Source organism: Galeopterus variegatus, unplaced genomic scaffold (genome assembly GCF_000696425.1).
Source record: "Galeopterus variegatus unplaced genomic scaffold, G_variegatus-3.0.2 Scaffold19914, whole genome shotgun sequence".
Lineage (NCBI taxonomy): Eukaryota > Metazoa > Chordata > Mammalia > Dermoptera > Cynocephalidae > Galeopterus > Galeopterus variegatus.
In genome coordinates this window covers 2,242-7,548 of record NW_007746025.1, presented here as the reverse complement: position 1 = coordinate 7,548, position 5,307 = coordinate 2,242, and the positions used below count along the sequence as shown (strand labels likewise).

Sequence of the window (5,307 nt, the reverse complement as noted above, 5' to 3'; positions counted from 1 at the left end):
ACAGGAATTTATTGCTCACAGTTCTGAAGGCTGAAAATCCAAGTCCGTATACCATTTTCATGTGGTTCCTAAAAAGCCTAAAATAGCTTATTTTATTTTTTATTTTATTTCAGTGTTTTATTTCTCTTGGACGGGCAGCTTCAGATCCGTCAGATCCATCCTGAAAGCCACAGTGCAGGGTCCCTACGGGGTCGCATGAGCTCACGACGTTGAGGGCTTTTCTCAGCTGTGGACAGCAATAACTAGTCTATCCGATCATGCCGCAGGGTGCTGTCTACCTCCCTGGGACAGCTGGCGCTTCTTGCCTGTCCTCTACGTGCTTTTACAAATGAACCTTCACTGAGTCCTCAGAAGTTCTGTGAGGTTCTAAATGACTATTCCCGGGCCGAGCCCGTGGCGCACCCGGGAGAGTGCGGCGCTGGGAGCGCAGCAGCGCTCCCGCCGCGGGTTCGGATCCTATATAGGGCTGACCGGTGCGCTCACTGGCTGAGCGTGGTGCGGCCGGTCTCAAAAAGGACAAAAAAATAAATAAAAATAAATAAAGAATAAATGACTATTCCCATTTTACAGAAAAGGTGATGGAGGCAATAGGTTAATGAACTTGCCTCAGTTAAAAGAGGGAGGGATGGAGAGAGAGAGATGAGACAGTCACGGAGACACAGAGAGAGAGGAAGCTGCAGAGCTGGGACTTGATCCTGGGCATTTGAGACCAGTTCAGCGCGCACCTGGGCAGAGGGACACTTCCCTCACAGTGCGTGTTCCCAGGCACAGCTTTGCCGCTCTTCCTGCAGGCTTGGCGACAGCCCCTCTGAGCTCTCTGCAGGTGAGGCCCAGAATTCCCAGGAAGAGCTTTCAGTGGGCTGAAGGGGCCACTGTTACCTTTCATCTGTCGATCTGAAATGGAAGCTGGGACTGGGTTGAGCCGATGACACACCTCAGTGTATCCTGACATGGGAGGACACTCTTGTGAGTGGTCTGTTGTGCTGAACTCAGTCTCCAGCTCTGTCACTCACTGGCTTCGTGATCTTCATGTCTCTGAGCCTCCGTGTCCCCATCTGTAAAATGGAACTGTGAATGGTGGCCACCTGCTGGGGTGTATGAGGATTCAATGAGGTCAAATGATTAGAGCCCCAGCAGTAGAAGCACACAATACGAGGCAGCACTCATTACCACAGGGCGGGCTGCTATGCGGGCTTTGGGCCCCCCACCACAGGTGGCTCCTGCACCAGGGGATCCTGAGTGTCTGGTTCCCACCTGAACAGCAGGAGGGAGACGCAGCTGTGTTCTGGGCCCAGCATTGCCCGAGAGCTATCAGGGCCAAAGTGGGGCTTACTTCTTGGCCCTGGGTCCTGGGTGTGTCCTGCCAGCTGTTGTGCTGCAGGGCCCACAACCCCCACAACTCCCAGCACAGCTGCATTCCTCTGCCTCCCCTGCCCTAAGCATCCCAGATGCCAGGCAGCCGCTGCTGCCACCTTCCGCAAGCCAGCCACAAGCTACTAAGGAGAGCTTGTGTCTGAGCAGGGGGTGGTTATGCCTGTTCTCTGAAATGGGTTCCTCAGCCACGGAGACTCTGAGACAGCCTTGCACTCATCCTGCACACCCACATCATGTCGTTACCTTTCCTGTCCCATGGCTGCTTCCTCTCTCAGGCCTGTGCAGAGGGGTACTAAGCAGAGGGGTACTGTGGCTTTTGCCTTGCAGTTAGGGCTGCCAGATAAAGAATAGAATGCAATATCTGGGACATGCTTATATTGAAAAAATATATTCATTGTTTATGTGAAATTTATACATAACGGGGCGACCTGTTTTGTTTTGCTAAACCTGCACCCCTCCTTGCAGTCTTCTCTGGGGAGGGCTTGGGTTACTGGTGTGGTGTCCTGTTAAGAGCATCCACTCTGGGTTTAAAATCTGGCTCTGCCAGCTCTATATCCCTAACCTCTAGGCCTCAGTTTTCTCATCTGCAAAATGGAGATGGCAATCCCAGTCCCTGCCGGGTGTGATTGTTGTCAGGCTGAAATCAGAAGTGGTTAGAAGTGATGCTGGGGATCATGAGGGGGTGGCAGTGGACTGGCTCTGGCTCCCAGGAGGTCCCCCGTGCCTCCTCCCAAAATGGGCACATGTGGGGGCGTCAGTGCAAAGGTCATGTGTCCTGTGATACTGTGGCATTCAAAGCCCAGGAAGCCCTGGACCACAACAGCGAGTGCCCTGCTGGGCAGATGCAGAGGCAGACCTGCTTTCCAGTCCCTCAGCCCCTGGGCAAGGAGGCCCAGAGCCTCTCAGAGGAGTGACAGGTCTTTGCCAGAGTCCCCTTGGGCCTCTCTGAGCCACTCGACTAGAAGGGGATAAAGAGTTGTCATTCAGAGCAGCGGAAGTTACTCAGCGGCCTGTCAGGCTGCACTCTGAGCATTCCGGGGACTGTTTTCTCCTCTTCATCGTGACTTTTGCAAGATGCGTCACTGCATGATGAGGTTGTTTGTTCAATCCGAGTAAAGGGTCTCGTAAATCGGTTGATCACTCCCGACCTGCAGAGTCCCTGTTGCAGGTGTAAGCGCGCCTGGCGTCCAGAGAAAGAGGGAAGAGCATCCGCCCCCTTCAGCAGACATCGCCTCCCAAGTCCCCACCGGTGCCCGGCCCTTTCACCCGCGAGCCACCAAAGCCCTGCAAGCATTTGTAGCAGAGACACGAGTCACCGACCAGTAGCCACTCTCCCCTTCTTGGCAGCAAGAACACCCCTTGTAGGGTCCCCCGGGCCCCCTGCTTTCTTTCTGTGTCCTTACCAAGAAACATGAGTGCCTTGACCCCTCTGTGCCCAACCAGCTGCGTGTGTTCCCCAGCAGGCTTGAACCCAGGCAGGACCTTGAACATTCCCAGGCACCGATGACATTATCTAGGTTGTTGATCAAAACCCTGAGAGATCAACCATGTTGCTGAACACATAGAAACTAGCGCAGCCCTGAGCCAAATTTTCTTTTTCTTTTCATACTTCTCAAATAGTTTTATATTTTAGCTACAAAGGTCAGTTACCAGAGCACGCTCGTTCTTACAAGTGGAATTTTTATGTCCACTCAACCAGAGCCTCTCATGCCTTTCTGGGCCTCTCATTTGCAGGTGGGAGCAGAAACTGTGACCGGGTTCTTCATATCAAGTATTTACACGCACTGCCCAGCCTTCGCGTGCTGTCCAATTTCTCCAGGATAAAAGGAGTGGCTCACAGCAGGGCCGCGCAGGTAAGGAAACTCCGGGGGAGGGGGTCACGTCCTTGCGCATTTTCCATTTCGTCTCCTCCGGTCTAGCTTGGGTGCGAGGCCCTTGATTTGGGACTTCGTGGCTCTGCCTCCCTGGCTCCAGCCATGGCACTCTGCTCCCACCAGTGAGAGCAATTTCTCCTGAGCCCAATTTCTTAAGCCCTCATATGAACTACGTACCCCCACCCCTTCATTATGGGCATTGTGGTTAGAACATCTCTTTGCTCAGAGTCCATCAGGATGCTGCTGAAACCCTCTAGATGTAAGTTCCCCTCATAAATGCTTTGGGCTGATCACCCTAGTGTTTTCTTTTTCTTTTTTTGTCTTTTTCCGTGTCCGGCAACGGATCGCAACCCTCGGTGTTGCCCCCGCGCCTCGCTCAGCCAGTGAGCGGGAACCGGTCTGTATGTGGGATCCGAACCCTCGGGCGGGAGCGCCGCCGCGCTTCCCAAGTGGCGCACTATCCAGTGTGCCACTGGGCCGGCCCCACACCCTGGTGTTTTCTGATTCTTTCTTTGGAATCCCAACTGGCCCCATCTTGAGAAGATTTGGGGCTTTTGGGAACTCCCCTGCTGCCATTTTTGGGGTGACTCTAGCCAGAGCGTGGCTGGACAGAACACCCAGTTAAAAGGTACCTTTCCAAACTCCCTTGTAGCTAGGTGTGACAAACNTGGCCGGGTTCTTCATGTCAATCATTTACACGCACTGCCCAGCCTTCGCGTGCTGTCCAATTTCTCCAGGATAAAAGGAGTGGCTCGCGGCAGGGCAGCGCAGGGAAGGGAACTCCGGGGGGGGGGGGGGCGGCCTTGCGCATTTTCCATTTCGTCTCCTCTGGTCTAGCTTGGGTGCGAGGCCCTTGATTTGGGACATTGTGGCTCTGCCTCCCTGGCTTCCAGCCATGGCACTCTGCTCCCACCAGTGAGAGCAATTTCTCCTGAGCCCAATTTCTTAAACCCTCATATGAACTACGTACCCCCACCCCTTCATTATGGGCATCGTGGTTAGAACATCTCTTTTCTCAGAGTCCATCAGGATGCCGCTGAAACCCTCTGGATGTAAGTTCCCCTCATAAATGCTTTGGGCTGATCACTCTGGTACTTACTGCTTCTTTCTTTGGAATCCCAACTGGCCCCATCTTGAGAAGATTTGGGGCTTTTGGGAACTCCCCTGCCACCATTTTGGAGGTGACTCTAGCCAGAGTTTGACTGGACAGAACCTTTCTAAACTCCCTTGTAGCTAGGTGTGACAAACCAAGCTGTAGGCAGGGCTGGTTCCTTCTGGAGGCTCCAGGTGAGAATCTGTTTCCCTGCCTTTTCCAGCTTCAGGAGGCTGCCCGCTCTCCTTGGCTCATGGCCCCTTCTTCCACCTTCAAATCCGGCAGCTCAGTATCTTCACATTTCTCTCTCTGCATCCATCCTCACATCTCCAGTCTATCTCTTACCCTCCTGTCTCCCCTCTTTAAGGACACCATACGCACCTGGATGAGATACAGGGCTCTACTGCCTGCAACACTTCCCCCTCTGGGGGTTCCTCCTGGGGTACCACCCTGTCTCTAGCCTTAATGTGGGGAAGGGGTAAAGGTTCTTGCTGCAAACCATGTCTTCCCCATAAGGCTGAGGATGCTGACGTCTTGCCTCTAGAGAGAACAGTCCCACTCAACAGGAGACCAGATGTGCTCATCAGAAGATGCATAACGAGTAGCCCCCAGTGTCACAGGATGTGTCAGGTAAGTATGACAGAGAATTGGCACTAAAGAGCATCCAAGAGGAAACCTTCACCTGGGACCAGAGTTGGCCTGAAAGGACAGGTGGCTCTGCTGAAGGGAGAGTGCAGGGACTGTCTGGAGGCTGAGCTGACCAGGATGGCCAGAGCAGGGGACTGTGTGGGGACAAAGGAAATAAAACTGAAGGTCGGACTGACAGGGCAGTTGGAGCTGGGCCCACAGGGCATCGAGTGCGAAGTCAACTTTCAAGGAACATGCATGGGACAACAGGCACATTGCATGTGTTTTCCTGAGCCTGAAGAGGTGCAGAGAACCCACACACGGCTGTTGGTTATCTGG

The 5,307-nt window shown here is 53.6% G+C and overlaps 1 long non-coding RNA gene across 1 annotated transcript; it reads left to right on the top strand.

The window, feature by feature from the left end:
- The first annotated feature begins 756 nt into the window (after positions 1-756).
- Positions 757-5,151, top strand: LOC103583131. The gene is made up of 3 exons (XR_549828.1): positions 757-966; positions 3,109-3,227; positions 4,886-5,151. It is a non-coding gene; the product is annotated as an uncharacterized LOC103583131 (long non-coding RNA).
- Positions 5,152-5,307: the final 156 nt, after the last annotated feature.